Genomic DNA, 20400 nt, shown 5'->3' on the forward strand with positions numbered 1-20400 from the left:
GTAGCCTACTACCATTGTTGCCAGTTTCACCGTAGGGTCTATGATATTGTTAACAAAAAAGGCATGCTTATCAGATGTTGAACCGGTTAGAGAGAATACCATCTCTTTTGAAATTCGCCTTAGCACAGGTACTTCACCGATTGAGATATAACCAGTTACAGCCTGAATGGCTTCCTTAGTTATAGTGTGAGTTCTCTCTAAGTACATGTTCTCACCATGAACTCGACTCAATATGATTCTGATATGCTCTTCCTTAAAATCTTCTAGAAAATAAGTGGCATTAAGAAAACCCTTCTCGAAAACCCTAGCATACTTTGTCTAAATCTTCCCATTCTCCTCACAGAGGGATTTCAACTGAGTGTAAATGTATAGTGATCCTAGATCCTCTATCTTACAATCAATATAACTTGACAAATCAACTTTAATCAAAATTACACTAGGAACTTGTGATAATGCATTATATGACACAATTTGTTCCACTACTACAACTTCCATTGGCTCATGAGTAATCATTAACCTTTCTACAATCTTTGGAGATGATGCCATTGCAGATGAACAATATTTGAAGCAGGATTTTCAATGAAATACCTTTTCTTATGCACACTACCTCGTTTTACCAGTTGAATGCTCAAGTTCACACCAGTTTGATCTTCTGCAACCTTCAAATCAGTTTGATCACAAATCATAAGGAAACTTCAACAATTATCAACCAACAATCTTTCTCAGCTCAGCAAGCGCTCCAAATTTCTCTTTCGAATACGTTAGGGTAAAAATAACAAAGTGAAAATTTGCTTTTATCATTTTTACCTACTGCATTAAATGCTCGTTCGTTAGGGTTGCAAATCCTAATTTCATCGCTCAAGGAGTAAACTGGTTGATAACATATTAACAAGAAGTTACTAGAATTTTGTTACTGCTCATTCATCTCAAGGGGTTCGGAGGTGGATTTACCGTTTAAGCTCCCCTTGGCCATATGAAAAGGCTTAGTTCACCGGTGCAGGGTTTTCCACACTTGGTGAAGGAACAATTTCCTCTCCAGGTGTTTCATCACTCTTTTTCTTCCATATCCGATTCATTTCCTCTCTGGTTTCTTCAACATTAACTTTCTGCTTTCCTTTCTGAACCTTAGAAGAATTGACCAGTTTTCTATTTTTGGATCTACATAATTTTGCTAAGTGCCTCAGTTTGGTGCAGTGATAGAAAGCCATACCGGATGATCTCCAAGGTCTTGCATTTCCTCTCCTAGTTCTTCTTCTGCAGTTCATAGCCACATGACCAAAGTTATTATAGATGGTGAAAATGATATTCGTTACCTTTTACATCTCAAATGGACTAAACTGGTTGCTGTAGGGTCTTTGCCAGTTCATTTTGACCCGATTGTCAAAATTCCTCATCCAGTTGTCATTTGGTCTTGGACACATATGTAGTACAGAATTATTAGCTCCATATCTGCACTCAATAGATCTATGTCCATACATTCCACAAGTGAAGCAATGACCTTCAAAATTCTTAGACATATACCTAGCATTAGTATTGAAGCTTGCATTCCTGTTAGGTTTGTCTTTACAAACATTTGCTGTGTGACCAGGTTTATGGCAAACAAAACAAATAGGTTTAAATACCTTCTTGCCGGTAGGCTTTTTGTCCTTAGGAGCATATTTGTTCTTAAGAGTGTTGCTCTTGGTACTGGAGGATTCACCTTTTTCAGATGTGTGAAAACCAAGTCCAGAGGTATCACCTTTCATCCTTTGAGACTGAATTTTTTCTTCCAACAAGATTGAACTTTTGATGAACTTGTCCAACTTCTCATTTGCTTTAGTAAGATGTGTGGTGATATCTTCATTGTGCTTAGATAGGTTCTCTTTCAGAGATGTTGCTAATTCAAGATTTAATTGCAAGTTTTCCTTCTCTTCTCTTTCAGAATTTAGATGCTCATGCAAGGTAGCATTTTCTCACTTGAGCTTGACAATCTCATGATCTCTTTCCTTGATAAGATCTTCAGAAGCTCTTCTGGCTTCCAGTTCCTAACTCATGTGGATAGTAAGACTTTCCAGCTCTCTCCTCAGATTTAGCTTTTCACCATTGATTTTTTCAACCTCCTTAGCCAAAGCATCGATATTGGCTTCATCTGAAGAACTATTATCAGATATCTCCAATAGTTGTTCAATAAGCTCTCTTCTTTTGGTTTGAGAAGATTTCAGTTTGACCCTTAGGGTTTCAATCTCATTTCTACTAGCTTCTAGCTCTTTAGCCATCTCAAGGTACCTCATGTCCCCCATGGTGGTTTCAAGACTTCCTTCTAAGCGATTAGGCTTCAAAGAAGTTTGGCTCTAATACCAATTGATGGAATTGAAAATCACTGAGAGGGGGGGGGGGTAAACCAGTGACACCAAAAATGAAACTACATCAGCTAGTAACTGGTAGATGAAATTAACAAAGCTTTTAAGTAAAATGCATGTAATCCAAAATGATGTAACAACATCCACATTAAGTAAAACATCCACCATAAGAAAAATATTTATATGTGGAAAACCCAAATAGGTAAAAACCACGGTGAGATGGAACTCATAAGTTAACTATCTGTAGTAATAGATAACTGTTCGGTTAGGGTCTACAAAGTGCTCTACTAGGAGCGAATATGGTTAGAGATCCCAAAGCTTGATTAGAAGGTAGTACCCTGTGAGGAGTAACCTCTATGGAGGATTTATGAATCCAAACTAATGGATCACCCTATTAGAGGATTTGTATATTGAAGCTTGTGAGAGCATACCCGGTTAGGGGATTTAACTTCTGCTGTAATTGTTAGAAGACAACGGGAATGGTTTGATCTATCTGAGTAGCACAATACTTGCTTGATCAGATCCTTCTAAACATTTTCAACACTACTATTCAATACACTTTGCAACTTAACACTTTTTCTCTTCAACATCATGACGACATCAAAATAATTCACTATGATGTCAATATATAGACATTAAGATTTCATGTCGGCCTAAGGAAATTATAGTACAATTTCCTAGATGTAGTGTATTTGGTCAAGTGACCATAACTCATCACAAAAATTACCGTAAAAAAATTGTCGATGGGATAACTCATCACGATTTGTGGTAACTCATCACAAAATCAACATAAACTAGTTGGAACAATTAATACCAGTTGGAGTTAAATATAGGAACAATTATCCTTGAATCTTCTGACATAATCTCCAATTGATCTTCATCTTGATGCTGACTAATTAATATCCACTGGTTGTCTCTTGTGCATATACCGGTTACCACAAAGCACCGATTAGAGATAAACCACTTTGTATACCAGTTGTAGTGTAAACAATTTGAAGTTACACTGGTAGACAATATGAACATATGTGTGTGTGTGTGTGTTTCATCAATGACAATATATGATGAATATATTACAATCTTCATCAAGACAACAATGCAACACTTTTAGCTCTATAAATACAGAAGGTTCCTAACCTATAGAGGTTACACTCCATAGGGTTTATGGGGAAACATAGTGTTAGTATAAATTTATCATCACATATTATTTGTGACTTTGGCCACAAACATGATTTATTTAGAGTAGATTGGAAGGACTCGGTATTAGCCTGTCTCCACTTTGGGTCATTCCCCTCTCACTGGCCCCCTCAAGGTAGCTCAGGAAGATAGACCCTCTAAAGGTTACATGTAAAAGAAAGTAGGTCTAGTTTTCTGATCACTGTATGAGGGTGAGAGCATACTTACCTACTACTTCATCAAGCACAAAAAACATAAGTTTATTTTAGCCCTCTAAAATCTATGTGCAACTACCTTAAAGAAGTCACTCAAAATGCAAGTTGCATGTTGTCAATTTATCCCCTTAGTTAAGCTAAATGAGTAAGATATGGTGTGTTACTTTCCAAAATAGAACTCTTAATTAACTAGGTGAGGAAATGCATGAAATTTTCTTAAATCAGTAGTTTGAAAATTTCAGTTCTTGGACATTCAGAGCTGCAGGAAAAATTTATCAGTTTGCAAATAAAAGTGCTATCCTAACTAAGGTGGTGGTATTACAAATCTGGAGCTGACATCCCCTCACCTTTGAATCCACTGACACTCTAGCCCCTGAAGCTAACTCCACTTCCCAACTGACTCCTTGCCTAATTTTCATTAGCCCGCAACGCTCCACAACCAATGGAGATATAAAGGAGTTAGTAGCTCCTGAGTCAAACAATATAGAAATACTGATACCTCTGATCATACCTGCAACCTCAATAACTATGGCCTGGTGCTCTGCCTGGTAGTTGTCAACCGCTACGAAGACCCTATGGGACTTGCCCATATCTCCAAATGTAGGCTCTGATGCTACCATCCTCTGACTACTTGCCATCTGACCCTGTAGACACTCTCTCGCCATGTGCCCCATGGCACCACATGTGAAACAAGCACCGCGTGCCTGAAATTGTGCGCCCCGAGGCCTAGAGAAAGGCTGTCCACTTCTCCTGCTCGAACCATTGTACCCACCCCTGGAGGACTGCTGAGTCCGTGCTAGAGATGTGTAAGTACCCTGTGCTCTCTGGTCGCACCTAGGACCCTGTGAATGCATCATATTTCTAGCATCATAATAAAGTCATCATAAGCAATTATCATAATCCTCATAAATTTAATCCATTCATAAGATATGCATCATATTTCTAGCATCATAATAAAGTCTTGCAAATCAAATAATGACATACACCATCTCAATGTTATCCTATTCTAGAATCATATAAAATTCTATATCCACAATGCATAGAAATGAAGCATCAATATATCAATATTATCCAATTCCTGTGATCATATAAAGTTCTATATCCATAATGCATAAAAATAAAGCATCCATAATAGTTCCAACATGAAAATCACTGAAATGCTAGGATGGGTCGGGGTAGGGCCTCACACCTTTTCACATTCATACTGATGCATCCAATTTTGCAATAGGATCAGTTTTGGGGAAGAAGCAAGGAGTTTTGGAAAATGCAATTTATTACATTAGTAAAAAATTGCAAGGACTAGAATTGAATTATACTATTACTGTAAAGGAGATGTTAGCTGTCATCTATGCCCTTAATATGTTCAGGCACTATATAACTAGATGTCAAATCTTTGTACATACGGATCATGCAGCCATCAGGTACCTCATGAACAAAAGTTTCGTTATAGGTAGATTAGCAAGATGGTTGTTATTAATACAAGAATTTGATATTACTATCATAGATAAGGCAGACAAAGCAAATGTAGTGATAGATTTTCTATCAAGGATTAAAACACTAGACAATAATGAGGTCATTAATGATTCTTTTTCAGATGAGCATCTATTTTCTATCATTTTAAATAGTCCATGGTATGCTGACATAGCCAACTACCTAGTAGCTAACAATATACCCCCACATTTCTCACCCAAAGAAAAACGACTGCTGGTAGAAAAGAGTTTCAACTTCTCATGGATAGCATATTGCTTATTTTACACAAGGCCAGATCAAGTTATGAGGTGTTGTGTAAGGGAAGATGAGAGATATGATATAATTCATGTCTGTCATGATGAACCTTGTGGAGGTCATTTTGTAGCCAAAAGAACAACTTTCAAGATATTAACTACATGGTACTATTGGCCAACCTTGCACAAGGATGCAACTCAATACACCAGAAAATATGATAGATGTCAAAGAATGGGCAGACCTACTTGGTCTGATGAAATGCCTCTACACCCTCAGGTGGTTGTTAAGCCATTTGACAAATGGGGCCTAGAATTTGTTGGGCCAATTGATCCACCATCAAATCATCGCTCCTACATTCTTGTTTGTACTGATTATGTTACTAAATGGGTAGAGGTCAAAGCCTTCAAGCATGCCCGAGATAATAAGGTAGTCGAGTTCTTATATGAAGAAATATTCACTCGGTATGGAGTTCCTAGAGAAATAGTAACAGATCAAGGGGCACAATTTACTTCTACTCTGATCACAACCCTAGTTAATGAATACAATGTCAGGCATACGAAATCCACTCCTTATCATTCATAGGATAATGGACAAGCATATATAACTAATAGGGAGCTTGAATCAATATTGACAAAAATAGTAGCACTCAACAGAAAAGATTGGTCTAGTAGACTCTTTGATGCTGTATGGGCTTATAGAACCACCTGGAAAACTACAATAGGGTTTACACCATTTCAAATGGTATATGGAACAAAAGAAATGACGCCTATTGAGTTTGAACATAAAACTTTGAGAACAACCATTTCCTTAGATATGATACTTTCTACAGCATAAGAAGAAAGGATCTTGCAGTTTAATGCTTTAGATGAAATAAGGAAATCTGCCCTGCAGCATACCGAATCTATTCAGAATCAATGCATGAAATGGCATCATCGCTATATCAAGGATAAATCATTCAAGCTGGGTGATTGGGATCTTCTCTATGATTCCATGTACAAAGATGACTTAGGCAAATTACAGACTCGATGGTTAGGCCCTTATGAGATAGTTGAAACATTTTCTAATGGTTCTATCAGATTATCTACCATAAATCCTGTTAAGTTTAAATTGTTAGTCAATGATCATCAGATATGCCTATACCATAAACCTCTGAGTAAAGATGAATTCCTATGAAATTTTTCCATTACCAAGCATGCCGAGATTCCTGCAGCCACTGATGATGGCTTTTCCATCACCACTCCATCTTAATATCTTTGTTGCATGATCATATTAAATACTTCCACATCTTGAGGGAGTCCTTTTCTGCATAATAAATATTCCATTATGTATTCACTCATTTCTTTCCTTTCACTCCATCCATTTTTGCATCATTTTCCATGCATGGTGACTTAATATCTTCGAACTGCAGTCATTCTCGCGTGATGTCAGGTATGCTCGTGTGTCATTTTTTGTTGTTGCATGTATATAATTAAACCATATTAATTCTAATTATGATATTTTCCATACTGTCATTTTTAATCCTCCTCCACATGTGTGGACACTTGTCAAACCTTAGGTTGGGGGGGGAAGTACACTGATAATTAATCTAGCAGATAATTGTGATGTCCTCTCGGATTGCGTTTTATTTTTCAAATTGCTAGTTTGAGGTGATATCTTGTATTCTTCTTGTCTGTCTTCTTAGAGTTATTTTTGGATTGCAGCTAGGTTCCGACCAAGAAAAGGCACATGGAGTAGATTATAGTGTGGAACTTAGTGTAGTGACTGAGAAGATTTACACCATTATAGAGTTGAAAATGTTACCACTTCAATGGGTGCTCTGCCTGTTTGACATGACCCAATAGTCCATGAAGTTCTTCTCCAGGATTAGGATTGTGAACCAATATTCCGTAACAGTGGATGGCTGGATTGTTTTTTAAAGTTGACAAAGTTTAATGAATAAATTGTGAGGTAATTTACCCACACACTTTTAAATGGCAAAGCTTAGGTAAAATTTTTGAGAATAGTGGTTACAAAGGAACAAATATCAGAGGTAACTGGGTTACCAACAGATGGGGAGAAATACTCAGAGTCCAAGGATGCACGCAGTGCAAGAGAAACATTTACATGACTAGGAGACCCCCCATTGGTGGTAGATAGACAAGGAACTAGGCGAGAAACCCTTCCCCCTGAATGGAGAGCAACAACATTGTATATTTTAAAGTATTTAACCTGTGAAGGAAGGTTCTCATGTCTGCATTCTCATCACTTTAAACTCCTACGTCATCTACACCACGAAAGAAGGATGAATGTTCCAATCCTATTGTACAAACTTCTTTCTATAAGTGCAATAGAGACCCAGAAAGGTAGGCCTCACTCTGTTTCTCACCATTGTCTAATTAAGCTATTAGTTGAAAAATATTTGAGAGATGTTTCTCCAATGATTTGGAATGAATTTGTTGAAACTAGAATGTTTAGGGTAGAGAACATGGTTATAGAGGAGTCACTTCCATCTCAGGAACAAGAAAACCTTGAAAAAATTGGTTCTCCTCTTGAACCCTCATTCTCTAAGATATCATCAGAACAAAATATTCCTGTAGTAGAGGAACCCTTACAAGAAGAAGCTACAACAGGGGTTCCCTCTCAAAGTCTAATAAAAACTAGGGCTGCTACACGAAAGGAAAATGACAAAGAAAAACAAGTTGACATAGAACATAAGGAAGAGGAAAGTAAAAGTGAGAATTTACCCCCTCCTGCGGCCAAGAAAAGAAAAGTTGTAAAACCAGTTCCCCTAGTAACTATTGAAGTAGTTGAAGAGTTGGCTAAAGGAAGTAGTCCTGCAGTCAAAAAAGGTAAATTTCAAAGTAGTGGTAGGCTCCGTAAAAAGCTTAAAAGCCAAGACCAATCAATAGAGCCAAATATTACCATCTTGATTGAATCCCTAGAACAAGAACAACACAGTCCACTTCATCATGATATCCCTCCTTTTCCACCTAGTGAACCTCAAAGGGAACATGAAGAAAAGGAAGAAGTGCAAAATATGGGGGAAAAGCAGGAACTGCAGCTTCAGGAAGAAGAGGAACTTCTGAATATAGAGCAACTGCAAAAAGAAGTAGATTTTGAAAGACTAAACAAATTAGCACTTGTTGTAGAGCAGGTTATTGAAGTAGGGAGCAAAGTAGAAAGTAAGAAACTTAGGGCACCTGTTCATAGACCACCTACTTCCCTTACTAGTAATGTGGTGGGACTTGCTCTTTATGAGGATTGGGAAGTAGAAACGGTAAAAATGCAAATGATAATTGACTGGAAGAAGAAAGTTATTGAACAGAAGGATGGGGAAATAGCCCAGCTTAAAGCTAAGGTGGAAATAGTAGCCACCATGGTAGCACAACTGATGCAATGCTGAGCTCCTCCTCATATTCACTCTCTATATTTAAAAGAACAATACATTAGTTTCCAAATAATGAGGATTGTCAGGGATTTAAGTTCCTCATTGCAAACACCAGAAGAATTCTACAGTGCTTATCAAACATCTCCTTCAACAATCAAAAATCTACTCTATGAACTTTATGTATATAACTATGCTGTTCGTAATGATGTTGATTGGAATCCTCTCCTTTACATTGGATATATCCAATTGAGGGCTCTTATGTCATGGATGTAGAACGAAATATCAAGGGGAGAGCACTCTCAAGTGCATCACAAGAAAGAACTTGATCTTTCATTACCTTTGAGGGCTGAATAGAGGGAACCTAGGTGACTTTACTTTGATTGGCAAAAGATTATATATGAGCCAGATTATGCAAAGGAAATCCTACCCCTAAGGGAAGAAGTGTATAAAGAATATGAACAAATGGCTCCAAGGGAAGGACATGAAGCAAACTGAAATATAGTCTAGCACTGAAATAGCCTAATAGATGAATTAAAACAATCTGAGCCACTCTGTGAAAAATTACCATGCAACATTAAATAGAGCACCCAAGTATATGCACTTGGGAAGAACAAAGGGACGACATTGGCTTCCTCTCAATTTTCAGCCTCCAATCCTCCTATGGCCACTGATGGGATGCAGGGATAGTGACCCACCATATAGTGAAGCAACAAAATGTACTAGGTGGAAGAGATTGGAGAAAATGAAAGGATTCTACTGGAGCTTATCAAATGGCGGTTCTGGGTAGGTTACTCTAGGCAATTTCTAAATTAATGCCAGAATCCAAAATTTTCCCATTGCTGGAGGATCAGCAAGAAGTTAGGTTAGGGGGAGATGATGAGCCTAAATAATGGCTCTATTTTGATAGATTTATGATATAATACTCCTGCCTAGGTCTTATGATTAAATAACATTTGGATTATAATACTTTCCAAAGTTGATACCTTTTAAGTGTTTTTGAAACTAGTTTAACCTATACCTAAGGATGTCATATAATGGTTTCAAATGATCTATCTATGCAAATATCTAAAATCAATTATAAATATGGTTTATATTATATCATGTTAGCATTAGGATATACACATGTTGTGCGTGTTAATATCTTGATGCAGGGTCAACAAAGGTGAAGTAAAGACAAATGGCGGTTTAAAGGAGCATCAAGTATATAATTGCAATGTAGACCTAGTCAGAGAAATGTAGTTATGATTGGAACCACTTGATTGGTTCTTCAGCAGATTGATTTATAAAAACATTTATAACTTTTCCTAGTGGATCTTAGATCTAGGAGGTGGTCATGCTATATTTTATCAGTTGCAGGATAGATGTTGTTCTGCTGTCCTACACCGACTTCTTCTTCTCTTGTTAATAAATCCTATTCACTTATTCTGTAGGAATGTGGTCGATCAGTTAGAAGTTTGTTATGAGATTTCCTATAAATAAAGGGATCTCTGTCCTCTTGGGGATAACAAAGAATGACCATAATATTTTGTAATACACAGTTTTCTGGTGTTATATAAGTATTTTTCCAGTCAAGATGAAATAAAGAGATCAACATGATTTTGGATGATTAGATAATTGTAATCTGAAGTTATGGAAATACTCACTCAAGGGGGCCCACTTGGTGAGTAATCCTTTGTATGTTTTAGTTAGTTTTCATACTTCTGTAGTAGTTGTTTCTGCAGTTGTCTATTCCTGCAGCCATAGTAACAATTCCTGTGTCTGTTCCTGCAGCCATAACAGTAGAGTAGTTCCTGCTGCTTGCCAGAACTTTATCCTTTAACAATAGTTGTTTAAAGTAATTTACAGTTGTAAGATTAAGTATTAGTTCATTTGAGATTCTGTGTGTTTACTTTAAGAAGAATTTCCTTTCCCGCGGTAATATAAAATGGTCACAATATGAACTTGGTGCACATACAATGCTGGCTCATTTCAAGTTTACGTCCTTGGTTGATAATGAAATGAGCCTTTTCCACAATAAAAGTTAGCTATGCAAGGATATTCAATCTCTAAATTGTGTTTTATTACCTAGTTGCCATTCCAGTTGTGAGGACCAATAATGGCCACTCAGAAGTTACTAAAGGAAGGAACAATAGATAAAGGGTTAACTGATCAATCGGTCTCTGTACTACACAGAATAATGCCTGACTGTTAGATTGAGGATGGATCAAGCCCTTTCGGTAAGATCAAGACTTGAACATAACACATATCCAATAATTTCCAATCTTTGAGATAGATTGCAAACTGACAGGCCTTGGACAGTTTCTCTGTAGCAAAAAGAGCAACTTTTGATCAACTTATAGTAATAGGGAAGAAGAAAATAGAAGACAAACTTATTCCTATTGAATTTTTTTTAAAAATAATGAACTAATATTTACAAAGTATGTTGTAATTTAGGAAGTCTTACAACTAATGTAGATAGCAGATTGAAGGAGTTATATGACAAAATGGATAATATGACTAACTCTTTTGATGGATTGACTGCACTAACTACATTTGTTGATGAATTTTTTTTTTCCTTGGAGAACCAAGTTTTTTCTTTTGAGAAGGAGAAAGATAAAACAATAAGGAGAGGAATAAATATAAGATGATTGGTAAGTCCTAGACTTGACTCTTTGGGTGTTCATAAGAGAGAATGCATGGATATGCTAGCAAAACCCACACCAGTAGATACCCAGGAGAAGGAATCACTTGCCCACTTACTCAATGGACTTGCATATGTATCTGATACTTTCAAATCAGGCTAGGACACATATCTTCAATTGCTACAAAAGGCATACACAAAAATCCTAAAGATAACTAAGCTCGAATGACTCTAACAGTATTCTTTTATTCTTTCAATTCTTTCACCGGCCTTTGGCATTAATATAAAAGGGGAAGTATGTATATATGTGAAAAATATCAAAGAAAAATGATTCGATGGAGTATATGGAGTTTATTGCTCGGGGGGAGCACACTGGAAGGGAATCCATTTTTCACACGAGTGTTGCCATCAATGCCAAAGGGGGAGATTGTTGCACACGAGTGTTGCCATCAATGCCAAAGGGGGAGATTGTTGGAAATTGACACTCATTGGATTCATTTTGTTCTCATTGATGGCAATAAGATTTGATGGAAGTCACAAACCGACACTAGGAGGCATATACTGACAGATATCGACATTGGAAGCATTCAGGGCTACACCAACACTGACACCAATATCTCAAGGAAGCCGACATCAAGGAAGATTTATGTATTAAATCATTTTATAATTATTTTTCAAGGCCGACATTGAATATATTTTGTAAATACATTGTAAGCCGACATAAGGCATGTCATGTGTAATAGGTATATAAGTCAATCTGCTAGGTCAATTTAGTATGATGGTATGATGGAACAAATGATAGACATATATAGGTATAGCAGAATTGTGTGATGTGAAATATATGTATGGAGATCATTTTTGTATGCGAACAATATATCATGAAATGATCTGTAGATAGCTTGAAAAGCATTCTTGGAGGAGAAGTAATACCGATAATAGTTCAAGTTTGTTAACTGGTATAGAGGAGAACCAGAACTGGAATTACTTTGGCTGAAAGCTTGTAGTCATGAGGCTCTTTAGTGACGAGCAGTATGCTCTAGGCAGCGGGCCTTCCTGCAAGTGCAGGCCCTTGTTTTATGTAATATATTTTCATATGGCCAGTGAACTGATATTGTGGGTCACAAATCCCATCGTGGTTTTTCCTCATTGAGGTTTTCCACTATAAATTCTATGTACTATGGTGTTCATTTATGTGGATGGTTTATTTTCTTCTTGTTATATACTTATTTGTTTACCGATATATAGATGCATGTTGTAGAAAGTTAAAAACTGTATATTCTGGCAGAACACTAATTCATCCCCCCCTCTCAGTGTTCTTAGATCCCAACAAATATTAAATTATATAAACCAAAACTTAATTAATATCAATAATAAAATATAATGCCCCACTTAAAATATTTTATGCATATCAATATTCATTTGGCATGAATAAAACCTGATAATAAACCAAATAATTCCTCCTAGAAAGTAGGAAGGAAAATAGGAAAAATAATTACCTTAATTATTTAATCCCACTTACTCAAAACATAGACATAATAATACAACAATAATATTATTATAACTTGCACCTTGTCTTAATCTAAATAAAATTTAATTAATTTAATAAATCAATATCAATAATAATTAACCTAATATCATAATAAATCTCAAATAAATTAAAATAGAATAAAAGGTGAAGAGTGGAAAATTTGGGCCTAATGGTTAGTGTATAAACCAAATGAAACACAAACAATGCATTAAAATACACATTAAAACCATTATACCTTCCATTCTCACTTCTTCCTTTGATTGAGCTTTAATAAAGTGGATGCGCCCTTCATGTCCACTTGATTTTCTCCTTGAGATGGTGGATTGCGGATTGCTTTCCACTACACAACAAGATAGGATAATTAATTGGATAAGTAGGATAGAGGATGGAAGGGCTATGACAAGATTTTGACATTATGATGATATGATGAAGGATTTTGATTCTCAAATGAATAGTAGGACAATGTGTGAAAGGTGGATGATTTGTGAGAAGAGGAGACTCCAACTTATAGATTGGAGGAGACCAATATTGAGGGCCAAGATGGATTCAAAATGGAGGGATATGATTGAAAGAAAGTGGGAGAAGATTGAGAGGACAAAATGGGAGAACAAAGAGATATGCCATAAAAGAATTTCTTCACTCCACACCTGACAAGTACATGGGGAAGAGTTCCCCAAGTACACTGGGAAAAGAAATAAGAATAAAAAATTCCTTGGGAGAGGACAAAGGAATTACAAATTCGAAAATAAAAGATTATGTGGGAAGATTAAAGAGATAAAGGAATTAAAAATTCCTTGGGAAGAGGATGCATGGGGAGATTCAAATAATTTGAATTTCCTTGAATGGACCAAAGTGGGTAGCATTGAAGGTTGAAGGATGAGATTGGGAAGGCCATTTATGGCAAAAATTTGACCCATTCCTATTCAAGGTGATTAAGAATGTGCAAGTGATTAGAAGGGAAAATTAAGTGGCTTAATGAGGGATTAGAGTGCAAGTGGTAAATTTAGGAGGATGTGACATGAAGAGAGATAATGAGTAGAGGAATATAAAATTGGAGGAAATGATAAGTGTGGTTAGAGGGTGATAAATTAGGTTAAATGATAGGATTAGAAAAGGTGATTTGTAGGAATCACATAATTACCTTAGTTAATTTAAGTTAAATAACTAATAGAGTTTTAGAAGAAATAATGTCTAGGAGGACTTTAGAAGAATAGGGGAATGATTAATTTTGATAAATTAATTATTGGACTATAGTGCTAAGATTAATTAAATTTGATTTAATTAATTTTAAGAAGAAAGGGACCAACAAAATTAAATTAATTATGTGGAAAGGCTTAAATTAATTTAATTAATTTTAGATGTCTACAAAAGGAAATAAAACACAACTATACACATATTAAATGCAAAGGGCAATATTATAATAATTGCACCTAAACTAATAAAATAGACATTTAATTTATAAATTAATATTAATAATTTTTATCCATATACCAAAATAAACCATTAATAATTCAAATTAAATAAAATATAATTAAAGGTATAAACCACAATTACTAACATAGCCATTCACATGATCACATAACCAAATTGGAGATTAAACCAAAGGTAAAGAAATCAAGACAAGGGTCAAAACCAAGACATAAACTAGGGTTAGGTGTGGTAGGGCCTTAGTATCATCTCCGATCAACTACCATTGAGAAAAGAGGCATGCTCAAACCTGTGGGACCAGGTGGAATTAGTGCCTAGTACCTACACTTCTGCACAACATCATCCTGTAATAATCATATATATATATATATATATATATATATATATATATATATATCACATCCTTCTCATGATGAGTGATGTGATATCATCCATTACTCACTTGTATACATTAAAACAACATAAACATAGATATAGCATAATTAAACAACCATCACTCATATCTAATAGAATTATCAGAATCAAGGTTAGCACAAGATATAATATCATAAATAGAAAACATAAACCATATCATCTAAGAGATGTATAATCACATTGTCCATCAAATAATAAACCCTAACATCATCAAGTAGTCCTAAATACAAAATCATCATGATAAGTATCATAATGTATCTCTTGATATGAAGAGGTATCTGAAACATGAAAGGACAAAGCATGAAAACATGGAGTAACAAGACATGAAAGAGTCCATCAGTACTAATCACAACCATCATAGAGTATGAATCATGGAGGGGCATTAAATATTGCCCCTCTTGTTATTTTATTCTCCTCACTATCACTTCTTAAAAATATTTTTAATAGAAGTTGGATCATATAAAAGATTATCTTTTACTTTTAAGAAAAGTTGGATTATATAGAAGTCTTGGTGCTCACTGTCTTTTCCTTTCATTTAATTTTTGTCTCAGTTTTCTTTATGTATTATAAAAGTGAGAGTAGGAATTAGTTTTAATGTTTTTAGTTGGATCAACAATTTCACTTAGGATTAGAAAGGAAGTAGTGTTCTTCAAAGGTATGGTCTCAAGCTAGGAGGGTCCCACACTTAAGAGATCATTCTCATTGTGTGTACTAAATTTTGAATGAAGATGAATATGGGTGCAATTTTAAGTGAAAACAATTCTATAACATACTTGTAGACACCTAAAATTGTCCTAGATTAATTAAATAAATATTTAATTTATTTAATTATTTTATCCCAATCCTTCTATCAATTAATTAGATTTCGCATTCTTATAACATCTTAAGTTATCAGCACGCTCCCGAGTTATTATTCTTTGATGCAAGTTCCATTTTGCAGGCCGCCTTGTTTATGTCCGGCCCTGACAAATTTGGATTATGGGATAATCATTTTTTGTAGTTGGCGCCCTTACTTGAGGGAGAGCCACTTATGAGTTTTGGTGGAAGGCTATTAATTCATGCGAATTGATTTATTCAAGCATGCTTAAAATGAATTCTTTGCAGTGTCTTTATGGGAAATTTAGGATAGTTTTCGCTTTCAAATATGTTATTTTCTGTTCTTTTCAAAGTAGTTTATTTTTCGTTGTGTTTTTTTTTGGTGTCCTTGCTCCTACAAATGTATTCTTCTCTGCCAATTGGAGTTTACAGAGTGGTCTTAGAAGCCCGATCATTGGGGGAAGAAAACGCAAATGAGGACAATGCTGTCAAACTTGGTAAGATTTTCAATTTGTTTACTCCTACGGTGGATTTTGAATTTCCTAGGCTTTTGGGATGTCGGTGGTTGCAGGTTGGTCCTCAAGTTTCTTATGCAGAGCTTCTTTCTCACTTTGTTACTATTTTTTTTGATGTTTTACTTGATATGGACTTGGTCCACCTCTTGGTGTCCATGTTTGTCTTTCCGACAGTGTACAATTGGGATGTGGTTTCTCCTGCATTGGCTGGCTATCAGTTTGATATGGGTTCCTTTTATTACGGTGGCTTTCTTCCTTGCCATGAGCTTTTGGCTAATGGCTGGTTTGGTCATTTACTTCATGAATTACGAATGGGATTAATATGTGATTCCATGGAAAACACTTGGGCCTCTATGGATTTTTTGTTATATTTAGCTCCTGATCAGTATGTGGATAAAGCTTGGGTTATTTTCCAAGCTTTACATTCATTAATCTCTTTGGGATTTTTGTGCTCTGCTCCTGCTTGCATAGCATTCCCTCTGAGGGTGATTCCGCCTCTGTCCTCATCTCACGAACCTCCGGAAGAGAGTTCTAGCTCCTGGTTTTTGGATATCTAACAAAGTTATTTTTTGTAGCTGGTTGTATGGTTTTTTTGCAGGCTTGAAGACTACTCAACTTCATTTTTATTTGGTTGGTTAGCCATGATCCTGACAGAGAAGTTTTTCTCAATTATCTGCTTCGCCGTTCTCCATGTACATCTATTTTCTTGATGGGGTAACTCTGGCTTTTGAATAGTCCTATGGGACTCTTGTAAAAATGTAGATTTAGGAGGGTGGGGGGTTGGTCAACATATATGTTGTAAGGGTATTATATACTTGTATCAGTTTTAAAAGGCTACAACCGGAGGTTTTCTTGCGGGTTTGTTTCCTGCCGGTATGCCTTGTCTGAACCCGATGTAAACTCTTTATCATTAATATACCGGTATGCCTTGTCTGGACCCGATGTAAACTCTTTATCATTAATATATATGTTTAGTGGATATTCCACTTTTATTATAAAAAAAAAATTAATTAGATTTTTATTTATTTAGTTAATTCATTAATCCTTTTCTAGCCTTTCCTTATTTAAATAAATATTTTAACTTATTTATATCTTTTCTCTAAATTAAATAAATATATATTTTATTTAATTGGTCCCACTTCCTATATTAATTAAATAAATTTTTATTTATTTAATTAACTCATTAGCTTTTTCTCTTCATGACACATATCATTTATCTCTTAATTTCCTATACCTAACTCCTTCATTATTTTATTATTTATTTTACCTACCCTTTAATCCAAGCCAACAATTGACTTCTTTCACCTCTCAATGTTATCCCTCCATTTTCTAAAGTGTCTTCTATATAAGAGGATTTATTTATCCTTTCATAATCCTAATCTAATCCAACCATCTTTAAGTGATCAAACGACTTTACAACCACACTCCATTCTTTATCGAACTCTTGTACACAATACAAAAAACTGTGAGAAAATATATCAAACAAGATCAATGGAGATAGGAGACAATGGAGATCAAACACTACTTGGCATGTGAATGGTATTATTGTTTCAATTTATTGATTTTCATGTTCTTAGGTTTCTTCATTGGTATATGGTGAATGGTTTTATTGTAGAACTAGGGTTTTTTCTTATGGTTGGATCTTTGTGGTTTTGCAATACTTCAATTTAATGAGCATTACATTATTTAGTTGATAATATTAGTATCATTCTCAATAAGTTCAGTTATTAAATATATTATTCAAGAACTCAGTGAATCTAAAATCTCTTGATCCAGGTGGATCTTCAAAACTCTAAAAAATAGAATCCTTCAAATCTTGATGGAGATGGCCCTAGTGTGTAGGACTCGCTGACATGATCTTGATGCAACTCGAATCACATCAAAAGGATGTCGGACATAAAATATATGCTTGGTCAAAATTCAACAAGACCAGGGATTCCAAATATCAACATAAAAGCCAAAAAAATCACCAACTCCAAATCAAAATCAAATGATACCAACTCAAAGAGCTCATTGAGATTTTTCCAATGCTACTTGAATCACACCAATCAGAGTTCATATATGAAAGTTAGGGCGGGTCAAAGTTACACAAGAAAACTTGACCAAGTACAAATGTTGATGATGACATGGCCATATAGACATATTGACATGGAATGATCTGTGTTGCGATGTGGTAGTTCAACAAGAAATGTGATAGGATGACATGGCACAGACAGATGAAGTGGACCGATCAAATGATGACACATGGTAGGCGCAGGAGTTGACATGGCGAGTGCAAAAGCTGACACATGCGCTAGCATGGACTGGTAATAGGGTAACATGTGTCTTCATAGGAAAGTTAAATGGTGCCACATGGCATCACCATGGTGAGCTCAAGGCGGTTTAAGGGTAAGTTGGTTCAAAAGTTGGTTGGGAAGATTCGAACCCCCAACCAACCCTATACTATTTTTAGCCTCTATTGATAAGTCATGCGTATCCTTCTAGATATACAGTGCATGTGTTTTATTTAAAGATTACCAAACACCCTATGAAGAATTATGAAAGGCTGGTGGTTTGAACCACTGACCCATAGTTGCGAGCCACCACTCCCTACCACTATGCCATGTGGTTTATTCGACATTAATAGTGGCATTTTATGATTTTATCAACATATATGCAGTGATTCGAGATATTAGGGCCCAAGCACCCCGTTTTTCACAAATACAAAAAAAAACTAAAAATTGTGGAGGGATTGTTAAAAGGCTCAACTAACATAAGCCATAAAAATATTATTAAGCTCTAAAACCTTAAAAAGGTTTTAAATATTTTTATTTGTTTAGGGGCTTAATATGGGTGATATGGGGAATAATATTGTTAAACCCCAAATAGAATTTGTATGTATTTAAAGGGGGAAATTTTTCTCTTGAAGGGGAATTCTAAGGAAAAAGATAATTAAGAAAAAATATTGAGCATTGAGCTCTAAACTCAACAAGTAATTTTTCAATAAGTTGAGAATTTTGATCCAGTAGATGAGGTATTGCTCATGGAGGTTGAATTGTTCGTTCTTTGATATTGAAGAGAAATGAAGAGACAAGCTGAGGGTGTCTCAGAGATATGTGAAGATTGTGTTAGACACAATGCACCACTAAGAGGGGGTGAATTAGTGGTTCTCAAACTTTTCCCTTTAACCATCCTATGTGAGTATACTAGTTAATAGATCTAACTAAATGCAGAATTACTAGTTAGAAGGGAGACTAAACCAATTGCACTCACACATAAAAGGGACATCACATAACACCAACATATACAAGGAAAACCCAAGATAAGAATAACCTCGGTGAGAAATGTTGCTGGAGTCTACTGCTCCAATCTAGCCTCACAATGAATCTCTGATTACAATGTTTAGGGCACTAACCCAAGGAGCACAAAACCCTAATTTATGGCACCAACCCAAGGAGATACAACCCCTGGTTTAGGGAGCCAAACTAAAGAGCTACAAACCCTGATTTAGGGCACTAACCCAAGGAGATGCAACCTCTGATTTAGAGTACCAACCCAAGGAGCTACAACCTCTGCACCAAGCTACAACTCAATGAATAAAAAATCATTCTTTTATACCAAAGTTATCTTCTTGTTACAAATAGATTTTTTAACACTTCTATGAATCTCTCTGCTGGATCTTCTATCCAATTTAGTGCTCGTTCTTTGGCAACCCTTTCACTTCTGCAACCTTACTCGCTATTGCACTCTTGTCAGTTCAGTCTCTTCTCCTTCTCTACTGGTTCTACACTTTACTGGTTCTCTCTTCTTTCTACTACATCACTGCTATCCACTGGTACTACACTCTGTTGGTTCTATACCTTCCTTCTATGTAGTCTCCTTCACTTCTTCTCTGCTGGCATGATCACTGTCGGTTTATTCCTCTGTCAGACTCAATGGCTGACTACTGGTTTCCTTACAAATGTTGGTTGAACACTTCAACCTTGTTTTTCCTCACACTCAGTCTCTTCTTCTTCTTCTTCTTCTTGATGAGCACTTGACTGATTTCTCCTTACATGCTGTTGGCATTACAGTAAGAGAGATTGTTGGGATTTCATATATCAGGATATTGTTGATATTCAGTAAGAATATTGAGAAGGTTGTTGAAGATTATTGATATAACTGAAGAAGGATGATACCTATCTTTATAATATTATTTTGTCATTGATGTCAAGAGATTGATTATCTGATTCAGTATGATGTTTCCATATCTTGAGAAGATTGATTAGAAGAGAATTAAGA

Source organism: Cryptomeria japonica, chromosome 2, assembly GCF_030272615.1.
Source record: "Cryptomeria japonica chromosome 2, Sugi_1.0, whole genome shotgun sequence".
NCBI classification, from domain to species: Eukaryota; Viridiplantae; Streptophyta; class Pinopsida; order Cupressales; family Cupressaceae; genus Cryptomeria; species Cryptomeria japonica.